Source organism: Podarcis tiliguerta, assembly GCF_965153285.1.
Source record: "Podarcis tiliguerta genome assembly, chromosome: 4".
Classification (NCBI taxonomy): domain Eukaryota; kingdom Metazoa; phylum Chordata; class Lepidosauria; order Squamata; family Lacertidae; genus Podarcis; species Podarcis tiliguerta.
This window is the reverse complement of record NC_139537.1, coordinates 100,114,149-100,134,767: the sequence shown is the minus strand read 5'-3', so window position 1 is coordinate 100,134,767 and position 20,619 is coordinate 100,114,149. Positions and strand designations below refer to the sequence as shown.

General features: G+C 41.0%; 1 protein-coding gene and 1 long non-coding RNA gene across 3 annotated transcripts in view; one reads left to right on the top strand and one right to left on the bottom strand.

Annotated features, from left to right (window-relative positions):
- The window catches only part of DIAPH3 (diaphanous related formin 3), a 112,681-nt gene that overhangs the window by 12,063 nt on the left and 79,999 nt on the right, over positions 1-20,619 (bottom strand). The window lies entirely within an intron of this gene.
- LOC310675410 lies at positions 11,104-12,345 on the top strand. The gene is made up of 2 exons (XR_014510121.1): positions 11,104-11,438; positions 12,135-12,345. It is a non-coding gene; the product is annotated as an uncharacterized lncRNA (long non-coding RNA).

Sequence of the window (20,619 nt, the reverse complement as noted above, 5' to 3'; positions counted from 1 at the left end):
CAGGGTGGGCACCACTACCAAGAAGGCTCTCTGCCTGGTTCCCTGTAACTTCACTTCTCACAGCGAGGGAACCGGCAGAAGGCCCTCGGAGCTGGACCTCAGTGTCTGGGCTGAACGATGGGGGTGCAGACGCTCCTTCAAGTATACAGGACCGAGGCCATTTAGGGTTTTAAATGTCAGCACCAACACTTTGAATTGTGCTCAGAAACGTACTGGGAGCCAATATAGGTCTTTCAAGACTGGTGTTATATGGTCTCAGTGGCCACTCCCAGTCACCAGTCTAGCTGCCGCATTCTGGATTAGTTGAAGTTTCTGAGTCACCTTTAAAGGTAGACCCATGTAGAGTGCATTGCAGTAGTCCAAGCGGGAGATAACCAGAGCAAGCACCACTCTGGTGAGACAGTGTGCAGGCACTGTCCTGATCCTAATCAACAGTAAGTCCTATTGAGCTCACACCAACTGTACTGAATTGCATTCTAGGAGCAGCATACATCCCAGCTAAGCAGGAAAGCTTATTGGACTAAAAAGACTATATAAACACTTGTAGAAACAGATATTCTGTTGTCTCACTTGAGACATAGATAACCTGTTCCCTACCACAGAAACAACAGCTCTTTTGCAAAAGTCCTAGGTGAGGTAGGAAGCTCAAAGGGCATGTTACAAATGTCATCTGCTGAAGCAAGATCAGCGTAATTACTGGCAAGATGGATTTATTATATATAGATATGCACCCTGTGGTCTATTGAAACCACATAGTTGCAGGGATGATTACAAAAATATATGGATATCAAGGCCTTCATGTGAAACAGCTCAAGGGAGCACATCTTACATATTAAATGCTTAAAACTAAGCAAACATTTTATATGAAAATTAGCTTTGCTCCATTCTCTATCTGGGGAACAAAGAATATGACTTTATGGGTTTGAGGCCTTATTGGCAAAATTACAACTGACAAAACACTGTAAAGCACTAAAGATCTCAAATGCAAAATAGTTAATCTAGCAAAAAATATGTAAGTTGTCCCTAATATCAGCCTCTATACCTGAGGACCGGAAAGTTTCCATTAAAAAAAAAAGTGCTTAATATATGCTTAAAAATATATGCTTAACCAGTTAGCTCAATATCTGTCCCAGGAAAACTAGCGGAAAGCACGATCAAGGATAAAATTACCAAGTACAGTGGTACCTCGGGTTACATACGCTTCAGGTTACAGACTCCGCTAACCCAGAAATAGTACCTCGGGTTAAGAACTTTGTTTCAGGATGAGAACAGAAATTGTGCTCCGGTGGCGCGGCAGCAGCAGGAGGCCCCATTAGCTAAAGTGGTGCTTCAGGTTAAGAACAGTTTCAGTTTAAGAACGGACCTCCAGAACGAATTAAGTACTTAACCCAAGGTACCACTGTATATAGAAGATCAAGTGTTGCTGAATTGGAACCAGCATGGCTACTGTAAGGGTAAGGCAGGGGTCGGCAAACTAAGGCCTGTGGGCTGGATCCAGCCCAATTGCCCTCTGGATCCAGCCCGCAAACGGTTCTGCAATCGCTGCTTGGGTCGGCACGATCACCATTCCCCACCCCCAATTTTTACGGGTGCCATTTTTTTGCAATTCCCCTCCCTCACCGCGCCGTCATCTCCTCCCTCCCTCTTCCTGGCTTCTCCCCGCCCTGCGGAGGAAGAGGCTGGGCTCTGATAGGAAGCCTCATGGCCCGCGTGCCGGCCTCTCCCCATGGCGGCGCTGTGGGCTGGAGCTTGGCGCGCCTGCTGGCCCCGTGCCTGGGAAGCTGGCCCAAAAAGGAGAGGCGGTGGTGCCACCTCCCAACCGCAGGCAGAGCGGCAGAGGAGGTCGGCAGGGGGAGAGAGAGAAGCCCCCTCCGCCACGTGCAGTCCGGGCCCGCCACTAGGTCTGGGGGACGGTGAACTGGCCCCCTCAAAAAATGTTTGCTGACCCCTGGGGTAAGACCTTGTTTCATTAACTTATTAGATCGGAGAGTTGTTTCAGTTGACACTGTGTACTAAACGCTTTCAACGAATGACTTCCATAACTCCTTATCTATACCTAAAAACGAAATATGCTTCAAATTATGTGTTAGCTTAATATACCTATGTAGAATAATGCTATACATATACCATTATTATATAAGCATCTCTCTGATGCCTTTCTATGTTTTTGTGTTGAAAAATAAAAATAAAGTTTATTAAATAAATTAAATCAAAAATACGTTTTACAAAGCAGCTCACCAAAGACTGAATAGGTTTAGAAGTTAATAATAAAAGAAGAACTCTTGCAGATCAGTAACTGGTAATGAAACAGCTGAGTAGGAATAAATGGTCAGTTTTCCTAATGAAAGGCTATAGAAAGTGGAGTCCCCCAAGGACTGGTACTGGGACCTATGCCTTTTAACTTGTTCCTAAATAATTTAGAGTGATGGGTGAGGAAAGCTCCAAAAGGATCTCTTCAAAGTGAGCGAATGGGAGGTAAAATACCAAATGCAGTTCAATGTAAACAAGTGTAAGGTGATGCACATTTAGGCAACAAAAAAATCTAAATTTCACACATATGCTTATGAGATTTGAACTGACAGTGGCTGATGGTGTTTCCTGCTTGGCAGGGGGTTGGACTCGATGGCCCTTGTGGTCTCTTCCAACTCTATGATTCTATGACTTAGAATGCCATTACCTTGTGGTTGTAGTGAACACCTTGATGTCTGAAATTTAACATTATATATATAGTTTAGGAAACAGAGCAGAAAATTAGCCCAACAAAGAAATTAGAGTTTTGGTAGTCTTTAACACTCCAGTGAGGGTGGCAGCAGTAGGTGTATATAGAGCAATATTTTGTTTCTCTCTGCCTGCTTCAGTTTAACTAAGCAGCCCTGAAAAGTGGATGTCTAGACCAAGAGGCAACAGTACAAACAGAAGGTTGGAGATCATCATGGGATATTTATTATGCAACAAGTTGAATTCAATCAGAAGCATGTAAGTTTGTGTGTGTGTGTGTGTGTGTGTGTGTGTGTGTAAAGGAAATATTTATGATAATCCCAGAGCATCTGCTGATTACAGGGAAAGCGGTAGGAGAAACACCACTAAATCACTGAACCATCTTGACAGTGTCTGGGTATTCAAGTCACATTTCAATAAATATTTGATATAAACCATAGCACAGAATTAAATAGAAAGCATTATGGAGAAAAAAGTCAACAAAAGTTTTATAAAGGGATTTCAAGAGAATGATTTTACTCACAGCAGTCAACAGTGAAATTTTATGTGTCTACTACTCAGAAGTAAGTCTTACTAATTTAAGTATGAATAGTGCACTTAAAAGCAACATTTAATGTTTTTTTTCATATTGCCTGATATTAACTTATTCCTTCCTTAACAGACTTATATAAAACTAATCCACATATTTTTACTGAAATATCACATCTTGTACTGTACAAACATGGCTGTGATGCTTTTATTCCTGAAGAATCTCTAGTTACAAAAGCAGCATTTGACCTATACAGTACAATACACCAGAACAGTGCCTGAAAAATAACACACAAAAATATGATAGGCAACAGTGAAATTATGTGGTGAAACCTAGCACCCAAACTCTGAAAAACAAGGTAGTAAGGATTCTTCTACAACTCTGCTTCATCATCTCAGTTCTTTGGTGTATCATATAATATATTCTGTCAGAGAATTGCTCTTAAGGGATTTAGCAGCCAGTTGCCGTGCTTCTAGAATGTATCTGCTTCCCAGTCTACTATTACTGTTACTTCCCTGGGGTTGTGGAAGTTCAGGGAACACAGTTTACTTCATCCTTCACTGTCCAATCCTCAACTCTTGTTTAATAGAAGGTCAATAACATTTTTTTTGCTTTTTATGATTAACTGGGAACGGAAGCATTGAGAAGGTGCTGCTTTATAAAGAAACCTTGATGAATTATTATTTTTTCTTTCATAAAATTTACATACCACTTGATTGTAGAAAAAAACTTCAAACCTCAAAAACCTCATCAATGCCTTTCATTTAAAAACTGGACCACTTATTTTAGATTGCAAAGGTAAACCCATAACAAACAGGACACTTTCAACTGCATGTAAGGGCACCTTCATAAGTGACCTTAAGATCTGCTGCAGACATATTCGGGAGTACTTCATGACCTGGTGGCTCCGCCTCCTCTCCTCCACCCACTGGTATACATTCTGCAGTACATTACCTCATTTGATTTAGTGTTGGATCTGCACCAGCATGACTTGAATCCTGCGCTTAAATTGTGTTTCCAAGCTATATTTAAATTCTGCCTTTAAATACTGCTTTCTTACTATGGGGTAAATAGATGCTTCACTTTGCCAAGACATCAGCATCTCCATCCTGATGTAAGTGCTTTTTTTGCTCCTCCTCCTCTCCCTCTCTGATGGTGTTACAAATTGTAGATTGAAAAAATATTAATGTTTTAAGGCTGATATGAATTAAGTAGAACTAGCTAATATTTCTTTTATTTTTAAAATGAAGGGGTGGCTAAATGGTGGGCCTACACTGCTAGGCTACACCTCCCATCAGCCAGTGGCCAATGATCAGGGATGATATGACGTGCCAACATTATCAGCAACTGGTTATCAACCCATGACCTAGGAAAGCCCAGGGTGTTAAGGTTCCCAGTGGACCTGATGAGTGCCTGAATGGGACACCATCGGAAACCCCCTGCAAGGGATTTTCAGATGGGAAGGGCGAAAAGAATAGAATCAAAATGGCTGGTACTGATAGCTCAAGCTGTTAAGTGCAGTGTAATTTTTAAAAATATTTTTGATAGGAAACATGCCACATAAGGTATCAAGACAGGAATGCCAAACACCTGAAGAAGAAGAAGAAGAAGAAACACATCTGTGACTTAATCCAGAAATATTTTTAGCTGTTGGCAGAATTTTATGCAAAATTTATTCAGTTTTAATAATTTACTTAGTGCATTTCCATAAGTATCATAAAAAGCAGTGGCTAATAAAAAGATAAATACCTTAATCATCCTCTCATTTTCCAGCAAATCACAGCCATCGCTTCATAATTATTAACATTACTACATTCTAGTAACAAAAATTCTGCTCAACATGAGCCATTAACCACGGCCTCATTTGAATATATGCAGCATCTTTATTCAAAATGGAATATAAGCGCTCCAAGAGCCCCCTTCAGCGCATGGAAGGTTTGAGTATATGTGCCTAGTTTGCCCCATTTTGCTCCTCAGTAGGACCTTACAAGGGGTTCTGAAACTCCCTCTGCAGACATGAGGGACAAAGGGACATTATATTAAAACTAGCAATGATCTGGCCTTTTTTGTGGGCAGCACTAGAGTAAGACAGACTTTCACACCACCGTTTATATGGTCCCATTCACTGAATGAGTCTTGTAAGACTTGTTGCTAGTGTAACCAGGGAAGTAGCTAAAATTGCCTTTGTGGCCTTAAGAATGTGACACAAGGTTCAAGGGCACAATATAGTTAAATTGTCATGACACACCCAATGAATTATAATTGGCAAATTTTTGGATTACTATTATGTGTCTAGGACAATTTACTTTCACTGGTTCACAGTTTATATTTTTGCAATATTTTTTTCTTTTCTTTTTGCAACAGCATACAGTTAATGCAATAAGGCTGATGAACTGAAAAACAAAAGCCAAGAATTGTTTAGTCTTCTTTGAACAACTCTCACTAGATTTAGGTAGTTAATACTGAAAATTACCATGCTGTGTTTTGGGTTCATGAAATACAGTTGTACCCTTGTTCGCGAACGCCTTGCGAGTCGAACATTTTGGCTCCCGAATGTCGCAAACTCAGAAGTGAGTGTTCCAGTTTGTAAACATTCTTTGGAACCCCAACATCAGGAGATTTCTGCAGCCGATCAGAAGCCACGCCTTGGTTTCCGAACGTTTTGGAAGTTGAAAGGACTTCCGGAACGTATTCCGTTCGACTTCCAAGGTACCACTGTATACCAATCTGTGATTATTCATACTGTAGCAGGACAGACACTGCTTGTTAGGTAAAATTTTAGTGAAGGTCAAGACAGCTTTTTCTTTTTACAAAAAAACAAAAAAGAAATTAGCAGCATAGAAATACTCCTTATCTGAAAGAAAATTACTGCTCCAACCTAGGCAGGCAATTAAAAAGATATGCACTGGTACGCTCCTCAGTAATTCATTGCCCCCCCCCCTAAAAATCTCTTATTCTAAATTCACCCACAGAACAACAAGAGGGGCACATTATTTTTTTCTTTTAAAAAGCAAGCCTTATTTTAAATTATATAAAGGACCGTGAACACTAGCTTATAGGTGGTTTCCCATCTATGATTAAAAGTACACTTTATTTTAATTGCTTTTAAGCTCAGATAAAATGTCATTTTTAGTTACTCTAATTGCTTTTAAGACAGCACCAGGAAATAATGTTGCAAATGGATCAGAACAATTGTTCAGAGGAGTGCTCATTTAAAATAAATAAATGAATGAATGAACAAATAAATAAATAAAATATGTGATTCTATTTATGTAAGTATTTTGTTGATTGCATACAAAACACTAGACAGCTATAACTGCAATACTATTAGAATAGAAAATAGAGCACAGTTTAAAAAGCTGTCACTAGATATAATTACTGTTTCAAAACATAAGCAATTGTTTCTTGGTGACAGGGACATGTTCCCTTAATGTCAGAGCTTGGTTTTGTTTTTGCATTGCTGCACATCACCCTAATCTCAGAGCACTGCAAGATTCCAGGAGTTCCAGGCCCCCACCCAGGGTTTCTGTTTCCTTTGGGAACACAGCAGAGACAGTGGTTTATGATATATGGTTAATTTACACATATATACAATAGAGGGGGGTTCACAGCAGTGACACCCCCAAAAGGTCCTGTTTCTCCCATACCTGCAGCCTTAGATTGAAACAGAAATCAGACATTGCTCTCAAATGTTGCTCTGACTGTCTCAAGCTTGCTGCTTTACTTCTAGGTCCCATCACAGCAACTCCACTCTAAACTCAGGTTTTGCCCTTCTAATGTTCTAACCCCACCCATCTGCCATCTCACACAGAGCCCATTTCCTTTGTTTCCCTTAATAGTCCATCACCCAGGCTATCACCTGAACACAGGAAGCTAGCCTGGCTTATATTTTAACACTTGCGGGATCCAGGGATTAGACGTGTCTCACATACAGCCTACCTTCTTCTTCTTCTTCTCCCCCACCCCAAAAAAGCTCATAGTACTATACAGAAAAGCAAACATGAAAGCTGCTACATAGATAGGACAAATATCTACTGATGACTCTGAATTCTCGTACAGTGGCTTCATTCATTTTTATAATACATCTGTACTGTTGATGCAATCAGTTCCGACCTCATCGTTATTTCAAACCAATCCATAACAGAGAAAAAGGGAGGCTGTTGACAGGAGTTAATGTGGGTTTTATTTTGCTTACAATTGCTTTCTAATCTACTAAATGGCTGTGAAAATTGATGCACTGTTCAAAGTGCTTTTATACACTACTATAGATAAAAGGCTGATGCGCTGCAGTAATCTCCGTAATGCTAAATTGAATTTGACAAAGTTCTTTGTTTTCTCAATTTCAATGTAAACAGGTAAGCCTCCTGAATTTATATTAAATTTAACTGAAAGCATATCCTGTTAATTGAAATGAAGGCTGAAAATGGTTGAATGAGATAGCATAATTTTAAAGAAAAATTACTTAAAAACACAATCCTAGCACCAGAAGCAAACACTCACTGAAAGCTAGGTACCCCAAGGGTACCACACAAAAGTTAAGACCCCCCATGTTAAAAAATCAGAAAAATCCACATTCTCCTGCTCAAGTAGATACAGCTCAAGATACAACATGTTTAATATTACCCCTCGTATCACCACTATGGATCACCTCCCTTTGGCTAATGGATAGGGTTAACCCAGAATTTCACTTAACATAAAAGCTTTTTGTTATCACTGCAGTAATCTACAACATGTATTAACCACATAGATAGGCTAGTATGTTTTTACAGGTATTCTATAAGTTATGCTTAAAATTCTTCAAGGCAGGCTTAAGCAGTATGTGGACAGAGAACTCCCAGAAGTGCAATCTGGATTTCAAAGGGGCAGAGGAACCGGAGACCAAATTGCAAACATGCGCTGGATTATGGAAAAAGGTAGAGAGTTCCAGAAAGACATCTACTTCCGCTTCACTGACTACGCAAAAGCCTTTGACTGTGTTGACTACAGCAAACTACGGCAAATTTCTAAAGAAAGGCGAGTGCCTGATCACCTCATCTGTCTCCTGAGAAATCTCTATGTGGGACAAGAAGCTACAGTTAGAACTGGATATGGAACAACTGATTGGTTCAAAATTGGGAAAGAAGTACAAGGCTGTATATTGTCTCCCTGCTTATTTAACTTATATGCAAAATTCATCATGCGAAAGGCTGGACTGGATGAATCCGAAACCTGAATTAAGATTGCCGGAAGAAATATCAACAACCTCAGATATGCAGATAACACAACCTTGATGGCAGAAAGTGAGGAGGAATTAAAGAACCTTTTAATGAAGGTGAAAGCGCAAAATATGGTCTGAAGCTCAACATCAAAAAAATGATCATGGCCACGGGCCCCATCACCTCCTGGCAAACAGAAGAGGAAGAAATGGAGGTAGTGAGAGATTTTACTTTCTTGGGCTCCACGATCATTGCAGATGGTGACAGCAGTCACGAAATCAAAAGACGCCTGCTTCTTGGGAGAAAAGCAATGGCAAACCTAGACAGCATCTTAAAAAGCAGAGACATTACCTTGCCAACAAAGGTCCATATAGTTAAAGCTATGGTTTTCCCAGTAGCGATGTATGGAAGTGAGAGCTGGACCATAAAGAAGGCTGATCGCCGAAGAATTGATGCTTTTGAATTATGGTGCTGGAGGAGACTCTTCAGAGTCCCATTGACTGCAAGAAGATCAAACCTATCCATTCTGAAGAAAATCAGCCCTGAGTGCTCACTGGAAGGACGGATCGTGAAGCTGAGGCTCCAATACTTTGGCCACCTCATGAGAAGAGAAGACTCCTTGGAAAAGACCCTGATGTTGGGAAAGATTGAGGGCACAAGGAGAAGGGGACGACAGAGGACGAGATGGTTGGACAGTGTTCTCGAAGCTACCAGCATGAGTTTGACCAAACTGCGGAAGGCAGTGGAAGACAGGAGTGCCTGGCGTGCTCTGGTCCATGGGGTCACGAAGAGTCGGACATGACTAAACGACTCAACAACAACAACAGGTAGGGACCTGCTTGCTTTCTAACCAAAATACTTAGTACAATCTCAATTGCAGTTCCTACTAGAATGGGCATGGATTAACTATCTTTCTTTCCTTGGAAGGCCTCTGATGCTTAGAAGTATGTGAAGCAGACAAGGGGGAAGATTTAGAAGCATAAAAACAAATGGAGACCTCCGAGAAGCATAAAAACAAATGGAGGTATGAAGAGATGCTAACACCACAGCTCCCTATGGAGCATACCTCACCTGCTGGTTTAGAACTGCAGCCGGTATGAGTTGCTTCATCCCTCGGTGAGAGTGGTGGAAGATACAGTAGTAGTTCTCCTGCTGTGAGAGACGACTAGTCTGCTAGCTGTCTCTTGTAAAACACAAAAATACATACCATAATAACAAATAAAAGCAATACCCCCTGTTTAAAAGTCCATGTTTTTTTTAAAAAAATATATTTTTATTAAAGGTTTTCTTGGGTTACAGAAATACATACATCACCTCTATTTTCAGATCATAAATCCTTTTTACAGATCACCTCCTCTCTTCTCCTCCAACCTTAAACTGTATACAACATCAAGTTTCACAAGGCCGTAGATTGTTTAAGCAGCCAAAGGCCTGGGAAAAGAGGGATGTTTTTGCGTGGTACCTAAAGATATGTAACAAAAGTGCCAGATGAGCCTTGCTGTGGATATTGACAGTATAATAAAGTGGTGGTTCATCTTTTTTGGCCCAAGGGCTACACTTCCTCTTGGCCAACCATACAGGAACCCTACAACAGCAGTGGTAGAGTAGCCAATTCTAAACACACATTTCCAGTAATTAGACTTGAAAGTAATATTTTAAATTCGCTAAGGAGATATTTTCCTGGAGATAGCAGGTAGGCTGGATAAAAACCTTCTATTACCCACTAGTGGAGTCCGATCCATCATGGTCCCTACAAGCACTATATGCATTTTCAAAACAGATATCAGTTTCATTAGTCTAATAATGAAGTTACATGCTTCATCTAAGTTGATGAAGTAACAAAACATTATTTTTACTGTTAATCAGTGAATCCTTTCATGGCATTTGACCACTTTAACCTTTCTATTTTTTATGCTGATAAGTTTTCTCCAACACGCCTTTTATTAAAAGCTAAAATATTAACCATATAAGTTTTCAATTACCAATCCCAACCTGTTAGGAAAAAAGAAGATTTTGGCCAGAAAATGAAAAGTGAATATTTCCAGAGCAAAATGCAGTAAACTTAAAAGGGAAGGCATGTTGGAAATGTAAAGAGAAGGAAGGCATGTTTTATCACATGTGGTGGAACTGTAACATAATTTTTAAAAATTGGGAAATAATTTATAATGAAATGAAAATAATGTTTAAAATAACCTTTGTTAAAAGACCAGAAGCTTTTTTGCTAGGCATTATAGGTCAAGACTTGCCAAAGGAGCATAAGAAACTATTTATGTATGCCACAACAGTGGCTAGGATATTACTAGCCCAAAAATGGAAATAAGACAAGATACCAACAAAAGAAGAATGTCAATAAAAACTGATGGTCTATGCGGAAATTGGGAAACTAACTGGGAAACCTAGAGACAAAGCCAATAGAGACTTCAAAAAAAGAGTGGGAACCATTCATGTTGAACTTAAAAAAGTGTAAGAGGTAGTTTGAAAACAATTATGGTATAAAAAGGATAAGAACAGAACAATATTTAAAATAAAAAATGTTATATTAAGGTATAATAAAACAAGCAGGAGAAGTTAATATGCAATGAACCAGAAAAGGAAGTTGAGGGAAGTCGGGGGGGGGGGGGGGGGAGATACAGGAATTGTATTTTTTTCTTTTTCTATGAAATAATGTCATTGTAATCAATATAAAATTGTAAAACTTAATACGAATTATTTTTTTAACAAAGGGGAGGCATGCACAGAGAGAAGGGTGGTTCATATCTTGGTTTAATGAAAAATATGAGTGGGCAATGTGAGTGCTTGTCATATGGACCGCCTCTCCCCATATGAACCAATCCAGACCCTGAAATCATCATCTGTGGCCCGTCTTCAGGTGTGTTCTTCACGAGAGACTCGGAGGGCGGCAATAGGAGAACCTGCCTTTTCTGCAGTGGTGCCCTGCATGTCGAATGCTCTCCCCAGGGAGGCTGGCCTGGCATCTTCATTGCATATCTTTAGCTGTAAGGCAAGAACATTCTTCTCCCATGCCTTTGATGAACAATTTATAGTCTTATAAACTGTGGGGGTGAGCCGGGGGTGTAATTGCTCTTATTACTATGTTATGTATTTTTGTGTTTCTATATTGTAAACTGTCCTGTGACCCTCAGATAAAGGATGGTATATAAATTTTACTACTACTACTGCTGCTGCTGCTGCTTTTCCTCCTACTAAATAGTGATAATGGTAAATAGGACAGATTTAGTGTTGGGAAAGTCATTCCAGTGTTTTCTAGAACAAGAAAAAGCTCGTTGTGAAGAAGTCTCGTTCAGAGTTCTGACGCATTCCCTTAAAGGAAGAAGCAATATAGGTGAGAAGAGGCAGCAATAATGGGTGTAACTGCGGCTAGCTATAAGCAAGCTTTGTGAGCCTGAAACGCTTCGGGTCTTGCCAAACATATAACCCGGTGTCAAATGCCAGGTTGAGTCAAGTAGACATATGTAACAGTATAATTTTCCTTTTGAGATTCCTAAGAGTTTGACCTTCCTTCTAGCTGTCTGGTTAAATCAAAACTATACTTCAGGAATCTTCGACCATTCACTCAAATGGCAAGTAATTTGCTGTAATTGTGGTGTTTAGCTTATGTTTCAGTTGCTGTTTCATTAATAGTGTTTTATAGATTGCAATTGTTTTACTGATTATTTGTTCATCAATTGTAGGAATGACGTTGTGGGAGAATGTGGCAAGATTTTTGAGTGACACCATGAAATTACGTCACCATAGGTCCTAAGAGCCACTTTCGTACCACATGATGTCTGGACAGTTTTATCCTAATGTATCTCCAACTATGTTCCGTTAACTGTGTTATGTTCCAGGTCATGCATACAATGCACCTTCTCTATGCCAATAAAGGAGATTGATTGATGATTATTTGTTAATTATTTTATATGATTTATGCTGCATTTATGATGTTCTATTATAATTATTATGTTGTTGTCATTAGTTTGTAAGCAGCTTTGAGATTCATCTGAATGAACGGCATAGAAATTCAATCAATCAAGGAATGAGCAGCAGAGAACTCATTTCCCTTCAGCCATAGAAATGTGCATTAGAATTAACTCTTCCCAACACCAGGATAAGATACTTCACACTTACATTTCAAAGTACCGTATTTTTCGCTCTATTGGATGCAGTTTTTCCCCTCCAAAAATTGAGGGGAAATGTGTGTGCGTCCTATGGAGAGAATGCAGGCTTGTGCCATAGCCGCGCGCAGGCCTCCGCAAGGAGAGGCTGCACGGGGCTATGGATTCTTTAGCCCTGCGCAACCCCTCCGGCAAGGAGAGGCTGCACGGGGCTAAAGGGGAAGGCAGAACAGCGAGCAGGATCCATCCCGCTTGCTGCCTTGCCTTCTCCCATAGCTGCGCGCAACCCCTCCGGCAAGGAGAGGCTGCACGGGGCTAAAGGGGAAGGCAGAACAGCGAGCGGGATCCATCCCGCTTGCTGCCTTGCCTTCTCCCATAGCTGCGCGCAACCCCTCCGGCAAGGAGAGGCTGCACGGGGCTAAAGGGGAAGCCAGAACAGCAAGCGGGATCCATCCCGCTTGCTGCCTTGCCTTCTCCCATAGCTGCGCGCAACCCCTCCGGCAAGGAGAGGCTGCACGGGGCTAAAGGGGAAGCCAGAACAGCAAGCGGGATCCATCCCGCTTGCTGCCTTGCCTTCTCCCATAGCTGCGCGCAACCCCTCCGGCAAGGAGAGGCTGCACGGGGCTAAAGGGGAAGCCAGAACAGCAAGCGGGATCCATCCCGCTCGCTGCCTTGCCTTCTTCCATAGCTGCGCGCAACCCCTCTGGCAGGGAGAGGTTGTGTGCCGCCTGTACGCTGCTCTTTGGGGCTGGGGGGGGGGAATATTTTTTCTTCTTGATTCCCCCCCCTAAAAACTGGGTGCGCCCTATGGTCCGGTGCACCCAGTTTCGAAAGCACCCCTGGGTGCAAGTAGATAAATAGGGACCGCTTACTAGCGGGAAGGGAAACGGCGTTTCCGTGTGCTCTGGCTTGCCAGAGCAGCGATGTCACGCTGGCCACGTGACCCGGAAGTGTCTGCGGACAGCGCTGGCCCCCGGCCTCTTTGAGTGAGATGGGCGCACAACCCTAGAGTCTGTCAAGACTGGCCCGTACGGGCAGGGGTACCTTTACCTTTACCTTATTATTGTATTTACACAATGTGCCATCAAATCTAATGTGCACCTGAATTTTCAAAACTTTGAAACCAAAACAGTATTTGCTGGTGCCATAAAATCTAATGCGCACCCTAATATTTTATGATGCAATTTGGCCAAAGAAGGCGTGCATTACATTCAAATAAATACGGTATATTAAGAGTGGCTGACCTGTGGCTGAGCTACATCTCCCATCCCCGGCCTTGCTGGCTGGGGCTCGTGGAATTGCAGTTAATCAGACCCAGGCAGCCATGAAACTTGCTGGGTTGCATTCAACTGCTCACCATTTGACAAGGGCTTCTTGCTGAGTAACGCATGGTTGTTGTGGTATGAATACACACTAGAAATGGTGAGGGCAGGGACCCCTTCTGAACCAAAATAAGGCGCTTTAAGTATTACCAGAGCTGTGAGGTTAGTTGCTGAAGTTATTGTCAGTTAAGACACTTTGGTTAAGACACCATCACCTGAACTACTAGAAAAATAAGTCAGGATGCGAAGTGGGGTAATTTTTTTTGAATAGCAGTACTCATTCTGAAAACCCTGGACATAGCAAACTGCTGCTGATAGTCATAAAAAAATAATAATTCAAACTATCATACTCCAGTCAAAATTTATAAGTAGGTCATAATCTAATATCCATGCTTTGCCGTTTGTCCCCCATCAGCCAGTGAGCATACACTACCTCTAATCATAAAGTCTCCATTTGGTTTATATTAGAATACCACAACATGTTTTAATACTGAATTAGGAACATCAGATTAAAAATAGGTTTGCCATATGCCACCAAGGTCTAAAATAGACTTATTCCTTGGGTCACAGATTCATGGAGTTGGAAGGGACCCTGAGGGTCATCTAGTCCAACCCCCTGCAGTGCAGGAATCTCAGCTAAACGGGTCCTCATTCTTTTTTAAGGAAAAGGCCCCTTATATCACTATCTGCAATATGAGAGTGCTTTGTTAGAAAATTGTACTAACTAGAGATACAAAAACTAGTAAATAGTAGTATATTTTCTAGAAACAAATGCAATTATATTCATGCAGAAGCAGAACTCAGAATTACAAATCCAAAATAGTGTTACATGCATGCATTCATAAAAGAATGTAATGTGCATATTATTATTTTAATAAGGTCACCATAACATGTATGACTTAAATACACCATAAATCTAAGATATACAAGCAATACATTAATATCTGATTAATTCCAGAAGTTAAAGGAACTGCTTATTGCGTGAAGCAATGAGACTTGAAGCACGTGTTTAATATATTGAACTTCAACCCAACAGAAGAAATCCACAATTAAAATGTGTTTAATCAATGTAATATGGCAAGCATCTTTAGCTATCCATGGCAAAGCCAAGTATGACATATACCCTGTAGATATTTTGCAGGAGTTGGCAGGATTAACTGTGCAGCAATGTCTTATCACTACTTACTCTCCTCATAAAGGGAGTTATTTATTATCATTTACAACAACAAATACTGTATATAATTTGATGTAAAAACAGAAAGGCCCGAACTGGCATGCAGTTGCTGTTTGCCAGCCACATTTTTCCTAATGAATTGCCCCTGTTGCTCTGCATCTCTCTGATTACAGTCAACAGCTTTCATTAGTCATTGCAAATAAGGCTTGGTGCCACCTTATTTACATTCCTATTGCAAATAATTAGAATTTCATGTTATAATCATGCAAGAAGCTTCTGAACTTGAAGAGGCCATTTGACATCATTCAGCCCTTAATTTTGCCCAGAAGAAACTTGGAAAATATAGTTCTGCATTTGTTAGAACTGTGGTTTCAACACACACACACCCTGCCCCATTTCAGCTTCTAAGAAAAAGCTTCAGTATATATATATTATTTTCTGAAGCAACTTTCTCAAAAATGATGTGTCACAATGGGAGTCAGGCAAGGTGAAGTGGGGCAGATAATGAATAATGATAATGACAACAGTAATAAATTACAATTCTGTAATTACTCCTTGAAAATTAATGCTGTATATCAAACAACTAACAATAAAAAGGGGTGCTTATGTTATAAATTTGTATAATATAGCTTTAAATATTATTTTTAAAAGTTTTATCCCACCCTTCATCCTAATTGACAGATTGTGTTACAAAAATAAATATAAAACAACCAACATTTAAAAATATAAAATATTAGCTATACAATAAAAAATAGAGACAGCCTGACAGCTTCCTGAAATTCTGTCAATTTTCTTCTGCATTAAAAAACTTGGTAGCAAAAACAAGACTTCAAGCTGGTTCCTAAAACTAAACAACTTAGATGCCAGCCAAACTTTAAAGGGGAATAAATTTGACAAATGAGCTGCCATTACTGGGAAGACCCTTTGGTGGGTCATGGGTCAGATCCCATTAAGCTGGATCTATTAGCGGGGCCTCGTCATCAGATTTCAAGTTATGGCAGATTGGGGTAACTGTGCCCTTAAAGGACCAGGTGCATAGCCTGGGAGTCATTTTGGACTCACAGCTGTCCATGGAGGTACAGGTTAATTCTGTGTCCAGGGCAGCTGTCTCCCAGCTCCATCTGGTACGCATCTACTGCAATGCGCTCTACATGGGGTTACCTTTGAAGGTGACTCGGAAACTGCAATTAATCCAGAATGTGGCAGCTAGACCATGTAACACCGGACCTGAGAGATCTGCATAGGCTCCCAGTACGTTTCCGAGCACGATTCAAAGTGTTGGTGCTGACCTTTAAAGCCCTAAACGGCCTCGGTTCAGTAGACCTGAAGAAGCCTCTCCACCCCCATCATCCAGCCCGGACACTGAGGTCCAGCGCTGAGGGCCTTCTGGTGGTTCCCTCGCTGCGAGAACCAGGCAGAGGGCCTTCTCGGTAGTGGCACCTGCCCTGTGGAATGCCTCCCAGCAGATGTCAAGGCAATAAGCAACTATTTTACTTTTAAAAGACAACTGAAGGCGCCCCTGTTTTAATGTTTGATGCTGTATTGTGTTTTTGATATTTGGTTGGAGGCCGCCCAGAGTGGCTGGGGAAGCCCAGCCAGATGGACGGGCTATAAATAATAAATTACTACTACTACTACAATTCATATCACACATATGGTTCTTTTGTATTGCTTCAATGTTGAACATTTTATAAATTATCATAGTTGAAGCTCATGAGCAGTTTTTGGACCTGAAATCATTTTTTAATTGCCATTAATGTAAACTATAACAGCAATCCAATATCAATATGAAATGATTCTTTGTCTTCTTCTTATGGGATATCTTGAAAAGGAGACTACTTCTATAATCCTTAAAAAAAACACTTTCAGCTTTAAGAGGGGAAATGTCTATAGTGGTACCTCAGGTTAAGAACAGTTTCAGGTTAAGAATGGACCTCCAGAACGAATTAAGTTCTTAACCAGCGGTACCACTGTAGTGCGCTTTGAAAATGATTTGGAAACTTCCAATTGCTGCAAAATGCAGGATGTTGCTGGGAATTAGGAAGCCACAACATGGAATCAATTGTACAGAAGTTCTTCTAACACAGTGCTGACGTTAACCTTCAATTGGTTTGGAACCAGACGATCTAAACGGTCTCAATACGTACAATCTTGCTTGTACCTTATGAGCAGCTTCGGAGGTCTTGCTCATACATCCACTAGTAAGATCTGTTATGATGGTGAAGGGCCTTGAAGTTAGTGCTGGCTTGCAGGGCGGCAGAGGTGGGGCTATGTGCTCTCCTGATTTCCAACACTGGATATCACAAGCATTTACTGAGAGGAGAGGGGAGAGGCAGTGAAGAGCTTGGAGCCTATCCTATTCTCCCCACATTATGACCACACTGCACCAAGCTCCCCACTAACTTACCAACTCCTGATAACCATTAGAAATCAAGGAGAGTCTCACTCATGCTCCCTTGCCAGCCACTACTACCTACAATTGATTTATTAAATGTTACCACCCTTCATCCAAAGATCACAGGGCAGTTCATGACAAGTACGGAGCAAAAGTACTGTCTAATAATAATGTATGCCGATTTTTTTTTGTCCAATGTACCTATGTATCTTTTTCTATTATGCATGGCATTTGTGTGCCAAGACCCCATGATCCTGCAGTTCAAAACAACAGTATATGGCATTATGGGTTTGAATAGGCCACAACCTGTATTGGTTACAGATGTGGTTGGGAATAGGCACTGGGTGAAGCCAGATAATACCATTCTAGCCATTCTGCTGGGAGTGCATCTAAGGGTAAACCACCGCTGGGATGGGGCTATGACTGGCGAAGAGAGGCAGAAGGAGTGACCGCCAAGCCAGGCCACAATTTATCCTGCCCAGGAGCAGGCCCAGCCAGCAATGATTGGCCAGACGGGTCCGCCTTCAGGGGAGGCCTGCCCAAAGCCTGCTGGACTGGCCAATCACTGGCAGGTAGTCAGCCACATCCCAGCCCCTTGCCGCAAAATCACCCACTGATTAAGGTAAGCAGACTTTTTGAGGCCTTTACTCTGAAAGACTGCCTAAAACACTTTAAATAAATAAATGGGGAAATTTGATTCAATTGATCCTTCTGGAATCCTGTGTAACAGAAGAATTCAACACCAAACTCATTTCTTATCTCACTCCATTCTCCTCCTCCTCCTCCTCCTATCTCTCTCTCTCACACCCACACCCTCATACACACCCACATCCACAACAGTAGCAGTAGCAGCAGTTCCAGTGGTGTAACCCACCTTATGTTGGGGTGTAACCTAATTGTGCATCATGAGCCATCATGAAGACAGGCATATTAGGACAATTCAACAGAATCAAGGTTCCGTGGATGCTTATCCTAAGTGGAAGACATCAGTCGTGTCATGCAAGCTACCCAGAATAGCTGCCTGGCCACAGTCTTTGGCTTTTCCTAAAATGGGCATCTGCAGGAAAGACTCAGAATCCCCTTCAGCGCACTGGGGATTTGTGACACACATAAAACAAACACAATGAAGAAACTGCATATTCACATTATAACAATATTGCTTCATGAAATTTATAAAAACATTGAGGCAAGCAGCTTGAAGGAAGTCTACATTTTTACATATTGCTCACAAAGGTATCACCATATAAAGAGCTTATGTTTTCTGCTATCTCCCTATGGAGAGTTTTCAGTCCCTCAAGAATAAGTCCTAGCAACAATTCTGCTTGCTCTTCCTAGGAGAACAGTCTTGTAATTCAAAGGAAATTCTTAACTAGCTCTGAAACCTCTATATTATTACTGTATCACCTGTTTTAACCTATGTTTCTATTGTTTCTCAGAGATATTTTCTTTAAAAAATTTAAGTACAATATATACCAATTAAAAAGAAATACTATTCCTCCTTCATCAAATATATTTTTGCTATTACAGTATCAGTCCTGTATGCACCAAACTATTTTTCAGCTGTTTGATATATAGAGCACCATAGAGCTATGTTAGGAAGGTGTGACAGGATTATCCTACTTTTTATATTGTTTTAGTTTTAAAAATAAAGTCAAAATATAAACAAAATCAAACATACTGATACAAAAGTGGGGGGTGAAAGCAAGGAAAGAATGGGAGGGGAGGGAAGATAATACCCTACATCAACACATGTGATGCATCTTTTATAATCACAATCCAAAGCATTTATCCTAATGTTATAAAATACATTCTCTCCACAAACTCAATTGAACCATTGGGGGTCTATGTTGCAGTGCCGTGTATCAAAAATTTAGACCAAATAGCATCAAAATGATCGGATTTAGACTCTTCCATGCTTACTTTTCTTTGATACCCAGAGAGAGCTACATCCCAAACTCTACCAAATCAATGATCAAGCAAGGGAGGTGAGCAAGTTGTCCATTGACTGACTATTGACATTCTTCCCACTGCTAGTAATAGAAAGACCAGTATCTTATGAGATACTCTGGGATTTGTACTGCTTTCTATTGGAAGCAAGTTCAATACTGGATCTGGTGTTAATGATTGATCTATGAGAGATAAGGGTAAAAACCTTTACCCAAAAATTATTTAAAATTTCACATTCCCAACACACATGTGTATAAGTTCCAATAGTATTACAACCTTGCCAACATAGTGAAGAGATATTTGTATTGACTTTGGAAAGGCGTGCCAGAGTACTGCTTTTAGAGTAGATTATTGAATCCTAAAAGATAACAGTTTTTAATGGAACATTTACCCAAATTTGACCTCATTTATGTTCACCAATCTGACATTTAAGGTCACCATTCCAGGATATCATAAGACCCTGGAAGGGGCCCATTGCCTGATTTGTAAATATTGTAATTTGTAAATATTGGATACCAAGCCTTTAGAATTCAGAGTAGTTAGAGAACGTAAACCAGTGGTTCCCAATTATGGTCTGTTTTAACGCTGTGCAATTTTTCAATATATTGGCCAAAATCAGTTTTAAAATGCATAATAATGATTTTGACCCGGAAATGTGCAGCAATATATTGCTCCTCACTGCTGATCTGAGCCGCCTTCCCTTACACTGAGAGAAACCAAGGCAGCCGAAAATGCTGCAGCCTTCCCCTCATGCTGATGGAGAACAGTGCAGCTGATCACTGTGGTACTACCTTCCCATGACATTTAGGCAGAGGCAGCTTTTCTCCGTCAGCAGGAAACCAGCAACAGCCATAGTGGACATGCACCTTTGCTGGCTGCCACCGCAAGTTGCTCCGCTGACAGTGGATTGACACCCCTCCCCTCCCACTCCAAACTCCACTTCCTTTCCCCCCCCCCACCCCCAATCTCTGCAGCTGCTCTTTCCCTCATCTCCATGCCTCATCTGCATGCACCCACCTGCCTGATCTCTGTGACCCAAGATGACCCTTGTGTCCCTTGCAACGCTAAGATTCTATGATTTTACTCTACTTAAGTCTCTTGGAAGCATCATGGATTTCCTCCTCAGAGACAGAACTGTTCACAAAGCTCTTCAGTTGAAGAAATCAGTCCATAGTATCAAGCAAACTTCCTGAATGGCTGCCTGTCCATGACTATTGGCTTTTC